At 31.6% G+C, this 15687-nt stretch overlaps 1 long non-coding RNA gene across 1 annotated transcript; it reads right to left on the bottom strand.

Annotated features, from left to right (window-relative positions):
* Positions 1-5680: 5680 nt before the first annotated feature.
* On the bottom strand, positions 5681-6944 carry LOC124894663. Its single transcript, XR_007051294.1, has 3 exons — positions 6701-6944; positions 6542-6627; positions 5681-6461 (listed from the first exon to the last, which is right to left on the bottom strand). It is a non-coding gene; the product is annotated as an uncharacterized LOC124894663 (long non-coding RNA).
* Positions 6945-15687: the final 8743 nt, after the last annotated feature.

Genomic DNA, 15687 nt, shown 5'->3' with positions numbered 1-15687 from the left:
TCAAACTTCAAAAGAGTAATATACTTTTTTGCCTTTTCAATTTTTCTTATTTATTACGTACTACTTACTAATTCTTAGTACTTTCTTCTATAAAAAGAATTGTCTTTCAACAAGAAATCAACTATTCTACACAAAATAGGCTTCACATGATGATACAAATGTTGGCCCTAAGGATTTAGGATTCACAAAAGCATACTCGATAAAATTACCACGAAACATGATTAATATAATAAGAAAGATATTAAAAATTAATTATATACTAGATTTTGTATTCCAATTTATACATATACTTTGTAATGCTTTTATTCTATTTGCTCTTAAGAAATACATATTTTAATCCAGCAGATGAAAAAAATATTATGTCATATTGTCATTAATACCTAAAAAAATTCTCTCTCTAGGAGCCGCATAAAAAATCCTAGTTATACTTTAACACCTACGTGATTTTATATCTATCATGGCCACCACGACAGTAGGAACATCCCACTGGAAGAAACAGTGAATAGAATTAATGAGGAGCAGAATATGGTACCACAGTTGGACAACAATGTCCTAAGGTATACTAATATATTGAAACCTAAAGTGAATGTGAACGATAGTGCTATGGTTCATCCGAAACCAGTTTTTATGATACATGGAGAACCTAATATCTTGTGAAAATCATCAGAGGTTAGAATATTAATCATACAAGAAAATTTGCAATATCATTGATAAATTTTCTTATGGCAAACCGAATATCAACGTGTTGAGGAAAGCAATTCTAATGTAGTGTGGAATAAAAGGTAAATGTATGATGAGAGTATTAGATGAAAGACACATTCTTTTTAGGCTAGAGGAATAAGAGAATTATGTTCAATTGCTTTCAATAGCAGCATACTACATAAAAACCAAGAAGATGTATAGGTAGTTGAGAACACTGAAGTAGGGTCTATGGTTTAAGCCTAATGTTGAGACTAAATAAGTAGCATGGATATAAATGCCTAAGGAATTTTTTCTAAGGAAGCAATTTTCTCAATTGCTTCAGCAATAGGTAAACCACAAATAGTGGACAGGGCTACCCAGAGTCAAACAAGGCCTAGTTGTGCAAGGTAAAACTAGAGATGGATCTAATTGCTAAATTACCATAAAGAGTTAGATTCAATGAGGAGAATGATACTATAGAGGAAATAAAATCTAAGTGGTTCCAATATGACTATATGCCTAAATACTGCATAGAATGTTTCTTACAAGGACATAATAAAGAAAGTTGTTGGAATATTCAACTAGAGTTACATGACAAAAAAGCTAGAGAAAAAAAGAAAAGGTTGCTAATAAAAGATCAAAAGGTCAAAATAATAGGCAGAAGGAAGTTACAACTGTAAACACAGGAAAAGGAGAAAACATAAACAAACTACAGTGGTTAACAAGGACAAGCAAATACAAGAGTGATAGGTATAGAAATATTATAGGTGAAGCAGAGAATGGAACCAATGATGGAATAAAAACTTAAAATCCCTTTGAAGCCTTACATAAAGAGAAAGTAAACAAGGATAAAGAAGAAAAGGTGGAACAAAGTAATAGAGTACGAAAGATTGGGTGAATAGCAGCTTTTGAAAGTTAGAAAAGGATGCACAGTCAGCAAAGTTACTAGATCAAAACCTTAAGGATAAAGGTAAAGAACAAATAAAAGTAGAAAATACAATATTAGAGAACCATATGGAGCAAGTAGATAAGAAACAAAAGGTAGGAAGAAAATCAAAAGGGACAGATTGAACAAAAACAACAATAGGCAATAGGTCAAAAGAACATCTCAAGAGAATTAATTGTGATGGAACAAGAAAATTCTAACAAGGATGTCACAGTGATAGAAGGTGTTTTTTTGTTAGCAATAAAAGTAGAAAGTTAAATGGAGATCATAAAAAAAAATAAGAAAGATATGGATGGAGAAAATTTGGAGGATAATATAGAGAAGGTGGCCAATAAAGGTAATTTGTCTCCCAAGCAAATATAAACATTGAAAGCAATTCATGGTAAACATCAAAGGAAGGAAAAAAATCCAAACAATAGAACAATGTAGAAAATGAGTCATACCTCAAAATCAAAATTAATATGAATGATTTGATATGGAATATAAGGTCGGTGAATACTCAAAAAGCGTTCACAAGGTTGGTAACATTACATAAAAGACATTAATCTTGTTTCATAGGGTTGATGGAACCTTTCTAGGAAAGTCACAATATTGATGATTACAAAATTAGGTTAGGGATGTAGCATGTAATGACAAATACATCTAGCAAGATATAGGATTTTACGGACTCGGTAGTGGAATATAGTATTGCCAGGATGAATATTAGCAGCTGACTTCTAAATTAGAGAATTAGGATGTTGGGGTATCAGTGTATGTTATATTAATATATGCAAATAATTCTCAAAATAAAATATTATCATTATATAAATCTTTGGGAGACATGACTAATGTTATTTAGGAACTATGGTTGGTAGGAGAAGACTTCAATGTTATAAGAAATGAACAAAAGCAAGGGGCTTACCTGTTATAATAGCCGAGGTAGAAGACTTTAATCATTGTATAAACATGTGTAATCTAGAAGAATATAGTTTCCAGGAAAGCAAATATACATAGTGGAATGGAAGATCTGATGAAGAGTGCATACTAAAAAAAGTTGACAGAGTTTTGTGCAATGACAAGATATATAAGATATTTCCAGTAATGGAAATAGAACAATTAGGGAGAAGTGGTTCTGATCATTCTCCATTTTTATTACATTTCAATAACATAAGTGAGCATATTGTCAAATCATTTAGATTTCTCAACTTTTGGTTGAAAGAGGAATAAGCATGGAGGTGATAAGGTTGAATTGGTAGACTGAAATAGAAGGCAATCCTTTCATTATCTTCATAAAAAGTTAAAGAAGACTGAATCATCTTTAACTCTTTGGAGCAAGGAGAAATTTGGTAATATATTTCAAGAGATTGCTACCTTAGAGGAGATCATAAAAGTAAGAGATATGCAATTTGAAGAAAATCATTTAAGTACCAATAGAGCAAATTTGAATAAAGCAAAAGTAGAGTTAAACTTGAAACTTAAAAGGGTGGAAGAATTATGGAGATAGAAAGCAAGCTTTGAATGGTTCAAGGATGGTGGAAGAAAAAAAATTCTTTCACACAATAGTCAGAGGAAGAAAGTCAAAACTAAAGGTTAGAAGAATCAGTATGAAGAAGGTATATCGATGGAAGAATAGACAAAGATTGTAGAAACTGCTACAAAATTTTTCAAGAAGCAATTTACAAAATAGGAGAATAAAAAAAACTTTTCAATGCTGGATGAATTGCCTTCTATAGTATCAGTAGCACATAGTGAATAGTTTAAAAGAGGTCCAAGTTTATAAGAGGTTAAGTTTGTAGTCATGGGATTGAACACAAATAGTGTTGGGGCCCTAATGCAATGACTGGTGCATTTTATCAAGATCCTTGGGATATCATTGGGAAGAACTCACATCAAATGATAGTATCTTTCTTTTGTGGATATGAGCTTCCAAGATTCACTGCCCATACTAATTTTGTGTTATTGCCAAAAAAAATTGGTAGCAAATACCTTTTCAGATATGAGACCCATATCCCTTAGTATTTTTGTGAATATAATCTTTTGTAGGATTATTCACTAAATAATTAAGGGAGTTCTACTAGGAATAATCTCTGAAGAACAAGCTAGTATTATAAAAAAAGATATATTACAGAAAAATATATTAGTGGTATAGGAAATAGTGTTAGAAATAAGGAAAGAAGGAAGCCACCCAATATGTTATAAGGTTAGACATGATGAAAACATATGATACATAGAAGTGGTTATTCCTCACAAAATCATAATAAAGTTAGGCTTTTGTCAAAAATAAATTATATGGTGTTCAGGTTAATCGGGAATAATTGGTATTCAATTTTGTTGAATGGGCAACCTAAAGGTTTTTTTTAAATCATACAGATGTCCAAAATAAGGGGATCCACTATCTCCTACCCTCTTTATCTTAGCTGCAAAAGTGTTATCCAGGCGTTTGAAGACATTTGTTTTAAAAAAAAAGTTCAAGATGTTTGGCATGCCAAGGAAAAGCCCTAAAATTAACCATCTAGCCTTTACAGATGATATGATTATATTTTGCAAGGCTGAGATAGGTACTTTGCAGTTGATAACAATAGTACTAGAAAGATATGAACAAGTGTCAGGGTACAAGATTAATAAAGAAAAAAGTGTCATTTATTTTCATAAAGGTGCTTCTAATGGTACTATAGTGATGGAAGAGGTGGCTATACAGATTCTAAGACATTAATTTCCTTTTACCTACATAGGTTGCCTAATTTCTTACATGATGAAGAACAAAGATTATTATCAGTCTATTATGAATAGAATGGCAGTAAAATACAAAGCTTGAAAGGAAAACTACTATCTTTAGAGGTAGAGCCATTCTAATTAAGCATGTATTACAGAGTATTCCTATTCATTTCTTATCAGTAATGAATCCTCTATTAAATGTGTTGAATACAATACAAAGAATTTTTGCTTAATTTTTCTAGAGCAGTACTACTGGTAGAAGGGGAAGGCATTGGGTGAAGTTGAAAAATTTATGTTTAACAGAGAAGAAAAGGGGGACTGGGTTTTAGATTATTGCAGGATTTATCTAATGCTCATTTTTGTAAACTATGGTGGAATTTTAGGACTAGAAAGTCGATATGGAGTTCTTATATGTACAATAAGTATTGTAAAAGAGACGATCCAAAAGTGGAAATGTGAAAATATGGAGCTGGAGGTTCTCAACTATGGAAAAAATTATTGCAAGTTAGAGATTTTATAGAGCACCTAATTATATGGAAAATCCCAAGTGGGAATTCCTAAATTGGGTTTAACAATTTGATCGGTATAGGGGATTTGTATACCATTATGCAAGACAACAAGGAGCGGTATGATAGATATCAGTATGTGAGTGTCCTAATTTTAAATAGAACATGGAATGGCTAGTTGATAAAAGAAGTTTTTTCAGATAAAATTTTTGATAATATTTTATATAAGTTAAGACCACCAGGGAAGACACAAGATGGGGACAAAGGTATATAGAGTATTGATTCAAAAGGAAAGTTTATAGTGAAATCATCATGGTAGTATGTAGAAAAAGAATGATGGTTAACAATACTTATAGAGACATATGGATAAAAGTGTTACCATTTAAAATAGCTTTTTTTATGTGTAGAAAGTGAATATAAAAAGTCCCAGTGGATGATAATATAATGAGATGTGGAGTTCAAAGTCCATCTAGGTGATGGTATTATGCAAATCCATCACACGAGACTATGTCTTATGTGTTCTTGATATCAAATATTTCTAACAGGACTTGGTCCTACTTTTCTTCTTTTATAGGTAGGAATATTCATGGGCTAAGGTTGAGGGAAACAATACTTGCATAGTGGAATGCAGAAGTTAAGCAAATGGAAAAAGCTTACTTTCAAGCTATGCCTAGCATCATTTTATTAGAGATGTGGAGAAGAAGGAACAACATTAAGAATCAGGGGAAAGAAGTTACTGGAGAAAGGTTGATATATAATATCAAAAGAAATCTGAGGATGTTGTTGAAAGTGAGGAAACCAAAATTGGAATTCTCGTATGATTGGCCTAGAATACTAAAAGATTACGAATAGTTAAGGACTAGAGTTAGAGTCACTAGAGTTCTATGGGAATTTCCAATAGAAGGATGGGTGAAGTACAACGTTGATGGAGCATCAAGGGGGAATCTAGGAGCTAGTTCATATGCTTTTTGTCTAAGAAATGTGCATAGTGATTTAATATATGTAAAAAGAGCTATAATGGAGGATACTAACAATATAGACGCAGAAGCAATGTAAATTCTACAAGAAGCCAAGCATTGCAGACACACACAAGATGATAAATTGATCATTCAGATAGATTTACTAACAATGCAAAGAATTTTAAACAGAGAATGGGAATGCGTATCGGGTATATCAGAAAGTGTTCAACAAATTTGGCAGTTGCTATTAAGTAGGCAAGTATAGTTTCAACATATACTTAGAGAGGCAAAACAGTTAGCTAATTATTTTTCTAATTTTGTATTAGAAAAGGGGACTTCACATTCACAAAATTTCAGTAGTTGCAAGCAAAAGGTAAATGCATTATCAATAGTGATAAGTTGCAATGTCCTTATCTATAATTGTCACAATAAAAAGGGGTAAAGGGGATAGGAAGGCTAAAGCTAAGTTTTTCACAAAAATCATATTTACAAAACCAAGAAGGCAATAGAAAAGGTGAAACAACTATTTAGCCTACTTTACAGCAACTTACAAAAGGAATCGCAGCAAAATGAGAGGGTTAGTTGGTCAGATTAGAGTTCATGAACCTGGGAAGCATGTTACTACTCAAAATAATTATGTTTTTGAGAATCCCATTATCTCTCTACCAGCTATATCTGTAGAAGAGGGGTTTTGAGATTAACCACAACACAAAAATACAGAATCAAGAGGAGAATAAAATTCATAGTCAGCTTACTTGGAGAAGGTAACTGCTTCCACTTGATTAGATCTCTCTATGCATCACAAAAAGTATAACAAAGTCCCATCCATAGGAGAACACAACTGGCAAAACAAATAAAAACATCAAATGAGAATGGAAACAGAAAGCAACTAGGAGGAAATGGAAAGAAATTACTTCTGCAAGCTGACAAAAAGATCCATCCAAGGTCAACCATGGCACAATGCATATCACCCAAAGTTAGAGAATAGTGAAACGAAAATTGGCAAAGGGAACATTTTCCAGGTGAAGTTGGAAGAAAGAAGATAAAGATGAGAGTCTTAATTTTGAAACCCTACTCTGATTTTATATGTAATAGACTTAGTGTTTTTGGATTGGGCTGGGTTAGGATTTTTTAGAAGTAGGCTGCTATTTTTATTTTGTGTATTTTGCCGATGGGTTGGCCTATTCATGTGATGACTTTTTGTTTTTGATTTTCGATTAATAGAAGTCTAAAATTTAACCAAAAACATTGATAAGAAATTGACAAAACTATTCATTTGAGTAGACATTTTTTTAAAAATAAAATAATCATAAGAAATTTAAAAAGTAACACTTCCAATGGATCGATAAAGGGATCAGCGACATGATATCATCGATGATAGAAAAATCAAGAGATAAGTAAAAATGTTCCTAACATTGACTTGAATTTGAATTTTGGAGACATAAAAAGTGAATGGGATAATCAGAAATATGGAAGAAAACTAATGAGAAATTTCTATTTTACTGGACAAAAGGAAATTATATCTTCTAAAATAATATTAACTAACACAAAATAAAAACAGTCAAAGACTAAATTAGTCAGTACTAGTGGTTAATCAAAATTAAGTAATTAGAAAGAAAAGAAAGAAAATAAAAGCTTTAAGTATAGACTTTAGGACTTAAGCGAGTGATTGTTTTTTTTAAAATATTGTCAACCAAATGTCACAATCTAATTTTTCAAGTCATGATGGCGCCTATCGTATCCCATCAGTAGGCAACATACAGAAGTAAGAAAAGAACAAATATAATGATAATAATAGTATAGTAAGCAAAAAATAGAAAGGAAACATATAAGGTATATCAGAATGATAGAAGGCAAAGGTCAAAAATATACAAATAAATCTCTCCCAAGACCTAGTAAGGTCGTTATTGGAGCCACTACTAAAAGATATCTAGAGTACTAGACAGAATTCAAAATATACATAAAATATACAAGCAGTCTCGAGTACAAAAGGCTAAACTAAAATAAATAGAGGAAGATCAACCTCAGATGAAAATAAGCTTACCCTGCTTTGGATTCAAATTGGAAAATAGGAATCATGTCAACACCGGCTATCGGTACTCAGATCTGCATCACTGTAAAGGTGAAAAGGTGTAGATAAGTATCAAATCAACATTTATTCTGTAGGCATCATCGACTGATTGAGCTCAATATAGGAAAAGTATAACTAAAATGTAAGGGTGTAGTCTAAGTCAATAGTAAATAGAGATAGAAAGGTAAACAACTATCGAGCTATGTAAATGCAATAAAGAAATAGTTAAAGGTATACAAAAAAATAAATAACATTATAATAAAAGGCAAACCAAACATAATCTAACTGGGCCCTCATAAGCCCGCCAGACATACTGATGAAGATAATTAACCCAACCGTGCTCCCATAAGCTAGTGGGACACATAAAAAATAATTAAAGAAAATAAATGTAAATAATTAATAAATGAACCAATCTCAGAAATTCATAGTAGTCATCCAGATGTGCATCGATCTTGAAGCAAAACCAATGGATATTAATAAGAGGCTAGACGCTGAGCTAGAAATGGTAGTGATGGATAATAAAAAGAGGTCATACGCCAGATTCAATTTGGAAATAGTGGATAATAATAAGAGGTGAGATATATGATAGAAAACATAAATCATAATTAGAGGTCAGACTAAAATCAGAACTCAGAGAAACCACAACTCCCAGAACAACAATAATCAGTACCAGAATTCTCAAATCATCAGAACTAGATATTAGACTCAAATCAGAACTTATAGTTATCATACCCACCTATAAAATTATAATCCAAATTGTACCATAACCTATGCCACATTAGTGCTAAGTGTCATAATTAATGATAGAAATAAAGTATACTATGTTGACCCTAACCATAATAAAAATTCAGTTAAATAACCTTTCGTGTAACGTAGTTAAAAATAGATGAATCTAAGGTCTTGCCACTTTCATACCACATCCTAAGCTCACAAATACTACATTATACTAAAAGATATCGGAACCAAAATTTACTAGAATAAGGTCTTAACTGGATAAACAAGTCATGATACATATATCATGTGATACACAAACTATAACTTGTTGTTCAACACTAGCATATTAGCATTAAATTATCGTAAATAATCCCAATCTAAAGAAAGGGCAGGCCTAGCCTTCCTGGACTTCAAAGCTAAAATTTTTGTGAATAGCCTTTGAATAATGCCTCACTAGACTCCGAGCTTGAATGACTTGATGTAGATAATTGATTGCAAGTGAAAAAGCATGCAACACGTCACATAAAATGCCTTGGACAAATCATGAAACACATAAGAATACATAATCCCCCAACCACTCGTAAAGTAGCTATATGTTTATAAATATATATTAGTAATATGATACTAACTTGATAAGAAAAAATGAAAAAACCACGCAGAAATACAAATTATATAGAAATATAGTATGTTATTTAGCAAAGTAGAATTATAGCATCTCATAATGACACTTATGGTACATGTGTCACATAAAGAGTTATGGTTATCTAGCTAATATTTATTGTTGTTCACTTTTCACACCTCCATGTGAAATGGAGGTGGAATTAGCAAAATATGTTTTTATTCTATCAAATATATGTATATGTGTGTGTGTATATCTATATATATTTGGGCATAGGTTCGTGGTAAAATAAATATCATATTTTGAATATATAATAACTAATAGAAAATTATTTCTATTAAAGCCTCTATTATCCACACTTAAAATATGAATAGATTATAAAAGGTATTATAATGCAATATAAATATATCATAACTAAAGAATTATATCAATATCAAAAATATTTTGGAAAAGTAATTAATTATGTCATCTTACCAAATTCTAATTTAATCTAAATATTTCACAACTAATTTGATATTAATAAAATTCTCACACGAACTATCTAAAAACTTAATTGTCAATCCCAACAGGTTATGAATAACTGAGGCAGTTATAGGAAAGTTCTAAACGTAGAGAACGCAGGAAAATGAGGTAAATGACCAGAAAGATCATTACACTAAATTCCATCTCACACTACTAAGGTGGAGAGATTTGTCTTTTGCCATTATTAATTTGGCATCTTTTTATACTTAGAGCGAGACTTCATTTCTTTACAATATATATATATGTATATATATATGTATATATATATATATGTATATATATATACATCTATGGGGATGGCGTGACATCTTTTTGAGTGTTAGTTGATCTATTCATTATTCATACATTCGATATATAATTTATTAATTATATCTTATAAATGTGAGTTAAGATAAACATCATCTTCTAAAGAACTCATGACCTCAATTAACTTAAAATGCATGTATATCATATTTTGCAAATACATTTTGCATAATTTAGAATTTTGATAAAAAATTATGGTTTAGATAAATATTGAAATTCAATTCAATAGTTATGTTTTGATGAAAATTGAAGAAAGAATTGTACAAAATACTTTTATAGTAATTAGTTTTTTTTTGTCACGACCTCATTTATAAGTCATGATGACACCTACTATAACTCGCCAATAGGTAAGCCAATACCTTAACTCGGAGCTAACACAATGGTTTAATTAGGTAAGAAATTCCTAACTAGGCCAAAAATCAAACAACACAAGATATACATACTCAGTGTTCTAATATAAATAGATAACCAAATATGTATACCAATCTCATGACCTGGTATAATCAGTACCAGAGTATCTAAGTATGATAGTAATAGGAATACAACCCCAGAATCTAAATTTGTCAATACATCTATCTTAAATACAAAAGACTGAATCAAAGATAGAAGGAAATGGGTGACTCGAGACTCCAAGAGCTCACTCTATCTCTATAATGTCAACATAACACGAACTAAACTCAACGGCAACAACTAGTACTTGGAACTACGCCAAAAAAGGTACAGAACTTTAGTATGAGTACCAAAACAATGGGTACTTAGTAGGCATCATCGGGAGATTGAGCTAAGTTATGATATAAAGATGATATAGTGCAAAATAAACATATCTAAGTTAAGGTACATAATCAAACTTGAATCGACACAATATAATAAGTAATAAAACCATAACAATAATAACATAATGCCTAATCATACACAATATCATCGTGTATAAGAAATAAATGACTCAGGATCACAAAGAAACATAAGTATAACACAAGCAACACAAGTATGAAGTTGGAGCTCATACACCAACTAGTGCATAAAGTAAAGGAAACCATCACGTCTTCCTATACCACCAGAGAGTACACCCAAGTTAACAACTATTTAACCATCAATGTATCCAAATCTTAAGATTATCCGACCATAGTTCATATTTATCTTAAATCGGGCATTTTACCCAACTTTCATTACTTACCAACATCGACTAGATAATCAAGTCCATACTATTACCATCAATGGCAATATATTATCCACATTCTCTAACTACTATATTTTAGCTAAACAATGGTCCTTAAGTAGTCCATTAATTCTCTAACAATTAAGTAACAAATTCATTGAATAGACAACTTATCACCACATAGCTTATTCTACTAATCAACATTCCCTTAATTAACCAGTATGATATAATAACATTACTCACTAGGTGGAACCTCATTTTACACTAGATCCCACTTACCAACTAATATTTATTCAATATTAAACCATAACCATTACAATTCCCTAATTAACATTACTCATTACCTACTCAATTTTATAAGTATTTAACACTAGTGGACTATAACTGGCACCTTAAGGTCAATATCATATCCTCTTTATACACACGAGTATATAAGAGTAAAAGCATAGATATAATTTCCATACATAGTGCTAGCCGGACTCGAATCGGTTGGCATACTCATAGGCACATCAATAATCATCCTCCCCCCTTTTCGGGTATCATAATATAATCATCAGATCCTCCAACCTTTTCGAGAATCATCATCACATCAATATATTTTCTAGATTTGCTAGGTATCATCATCATTTCAATATATCCTTCGGTCTTATCGGGCATCATCATCATATCAATATATCCTCTGGCCTTGTAGGGCATCATCATTACATCACCATAAGGGCTAAAGTAAAAGAGAAATAAGAAGAAATATACCTTTATATCTCATCATTCATTGTAAAGGATAATTTATCCATAAATATAAAAATATATATAACATGAGTATTACAAAAACATTATTGGGTTCAACATAGTTAGTAGCTTAGCTTCTCATGTGGTCAATAAATATACCTCCTAGAGCCCTTAATATCATGAATCACAATGTTAGAAATAAGAGGGCATTCTAGAAAAAACACTAGTTTGGTTACTAAAAAAAATATAAAGTGAGTAATATCATAGCCCCAGCCTAAAATAGTAGTCTAGTAAATGATTCAAATGATAACATAGTCATGGGCTTAATTAATAGAATAATCCATACCTAAACATAGCATTAATGATAATTTAGCCAACAATCATATACATCACTTCTCATGCAATCACCAAAATTTATTTACAGGGGTTACCCAACATGTTCCTAGGTATTCTCTAAGCATTTAACAAACGTCTAAGGTCTTCAATGGAACTATATAAGTCCAAGCTTAAGGTAGGTCTAGATCCCACTTCTAATTCTCCAAAATACATTTCAAGTCTAAATTCTACCTAGAACTAGCCTAAGGTATCTAAATCAAGTCTTAGATATCTAACAAGCCACAATAGTCCTAAGGTCAAGGTCTTTCTGAAGCACTACTCTTAAACCATCCATGGAAGCTATGGCAATTCCACACATGTAAGGAACTAGGTTCAACTTACCCTTAACATGAGTGACAAGATCACTCCCTTCTAGCTAAAGAAACAAGAGATTTCTTATGGTATCCATGAGACATTAAGTCCAATTAACCAAGGTTCTCGCCTACAAGTCAAGCATCCCAACCTATGAATTCACATGACCTAAATGATTTAACGAATCCCAAGTGTTACCATCTATCAATCAAACACATAGAACCCTTCCAAATCTAACAAGATATCACAATTATACTATGACAACGCCCAAGCGCACACGTAAGTGTACATGGTCTTATCAAGCAATATAATGGCTTCAAGGAAGCCCAAGTATCAATCTCATAGGGGCTTGCATTCACCGCCTATCTAATTCTAGTCTAACTAATTGAAAAAAAAAAAATAACAAAAGAGAGTTTGTAATTTTGTAAATTAAAAATAAAATAAATAATTCATAAAAATAAAAATCTTGGGACAATCAATAGAGAAAAGCCCAGGGTTAAAGTACTCCAAAAAATTATACTATGTTATTGAAATTAATTTCTTAATTTGCTTATCTTGGTTTTTGATTTATAGGGTTAATTGCATGATCATGGTTTCCTAACCTATAATCTTTTACCTAATTTAGATATTACAACTACATAGTTGAGTGGCGATGTAATAATCCAATTAACTGAATTAAAGCTATCATCCCACATTTGAATCAAGTAAGGCATCTAAGTACATCCATATCCTGGACGCTAAGTTTAATTCTTTATTTTATAAAAGAATAAAAACCCAAACTTTGTTTATTCCCATGTTCTATCTCCCTATTCCTTCTTCGAAGATCAAAAGGTCGACAATATACGTACTTCATGGGTGATCAATCCATAAAATAATTAAAACAAGAATAATCAAACAATCAAATATGATAAGCAAAATTAACAAAATTAATCCAAAACAATAGTAATCATGTTCTTGTCTTTAACCCCGGAAAGGGGTTTTTTTATCCACTAATATTCATAATCAAGATCCAAATATTTGAATAGATGATATGAAAAATTAAAGACTAAAAATAAATTAAAACCTAATAAACCGTGTAGCCACCTCTGCTTTTTTTCCAAACTGTGTCCGTCATGTCCTGTTCACTGTACGTGTCTTCTGTGTGTTATCCAGCCTCCTAAAATATCATACACCACATATTCAAGATTAAAAAAAACACAATATTCTTAACAACAAATCATAACAAGAGCTTGGATAAGGAAAATTTGCAATGATATTCCACTTTTTATTCCAACTCTAAACTTTATTAAATTAAATTTCGCATATTACAAACAAGTTATTCCACAATTAAAAAATTTGGAATAAATTAAACACATTACAATTCACCGAGACCAACTAGACACATACCTAGCTCAAGCTAGTAAAATTAGTTTTTCGGGTTGAACTCTAAATTACTCAATTAAGCACAAACTTGTTTAAAAAATACTTTGGACATTGTAATCACATACTTGGACACTTAAATGCTTATTTATATCCATATGAACACGTTAAGCATCCAAATTTCTCTCAAAACAAGGCAAATAAGCTAGATTAATGATACAGAAGTGTATAAAATCACCTCAGATCAGACTATAACATAACTCAATCTAACAAGATGTAAGCCTAACCTACCTTAAATTCAAAGGAATCTCACAAACCGCTAAACCTTTGTTTTTCCTTTTGAGAAGGTTCTTTAAAGTGCCAAGCTATCAAAAATAGAATCTACACATTATAATGAGAATATCGATACCCATATTGCAACATTGCGCTTTTGGTCCAAAAATGAAACCAAATACACCCAACTAGGTCCCACATTTAGAAAATACATTTCTGATATCAACCTAATATTCATACACTATTAGGGAATCATATCTCTCAAGAATTAGGTACAAATCAAGCTTATTGGGGCTAAAATCATGCCCTAAATCTAATTGGGCTTTTGGTAAAAAAATTAAAGATACTAAAGATTGAAAATAATGGATTCCTAACTCAAATACATTGTTAATAACAAAAAATATATGTTAAACAAGCTTCCAATTCACACCTAAGAGTCAATTTGAAGTTAACACATTATTCTAGTGTTTCTAGGTCTCAAGAAGAAGTGAAATCGCCAAATTCACGACCAAGGGGCACATTTATAGCCCCTTTAGGCATGGAAAAATTTTGATCGGCCTAACTTAGGCTATGATCACCATACCATGATCCCCATTAGCCTTTCCACGATCGCCATGGCACCAGTACAACAAACTAAAAATTTGTTTTTGACCTCCGAAACTCATTCGAACACCAAATTTCACAAATGAACTATGTAACCCCACTAAATTCAATGTTTCAAATTCATTGGTGAAGTCAGATTTTCCATCCAAGGTCGTTTAGACAAATTTTGGGACCCACACATATCATATGATTTTTTGACTTCCAGACCAATAGGTCAAAATAGGCTTGGGTGCAATTGGACCAGAGCCAAAGGTCCACCTAGACTAAAATCGATACATTAGAGATGCTAGCGTAATCACAATTCATATCTAGAATTGTTTTACTAAAGTTTTTTCTCAGTGACCATTTGGAACCAGCGTTGACTTCTAAATAGGGATAAAATTCTAAAAATTAAACGAGTTGCCTAGTAACTGAACTAGCAGTTCCACCATTTCATAAATGACTTGGGGTAGCTATGGAGAAAATCTAACAACAGAAATATGTAGAAATATGGAAAATGACCTTAAGGGTCATTACAATATCCAATACAAAAGGAACTTTCATCCTCAAAAATTAAAGACGACAAAGAACCTGAAGTCTAAAAAAAGTTAAAGATATTGGGCCCACATCTCACTCTTGATCTCCTAAGTAGTTTTCTCTACTAGGCGGTGCCTCCACTGAACCTTGACTATAGAAATCTCCTTAGTATATAACTGCATTACATCACTAGCCAAAATAAGCACTGGCTTCTCCACGAAGGTCAAATGCTCATCTAACTGGATAGAGTCCCATATAAGCACATGAGACGAATTAGGAATATACTTCTACAATATAGAGACATAGAAAACCTAATGAATAACAACAAAATCTATAGGTAAATCTAACTCAT

The sequence above is a fragment of the Capsicum annuum genome, unplaced genomic scaffold (genome assembly GCF_002878395.1).
Source record: "Capsicum annuum cultivar UCD-10X-F1 unplaced genomic scaffold, UCD10Xv1.1 ctg76648, whole genome shotgun sequence".
Classification (NCBI taxonomy): domain Eukaryota; kingdom Viridiplantae; phylum Streptophyta; class Magnoliopsida; order Solanales; family Solanaceae; genus Capsicum; species Capsicum annuum.
Note: the sequence above shows the minus strand (reverse complement) of the source record. Positions and strands in the feature narration are given on the sequence as shown.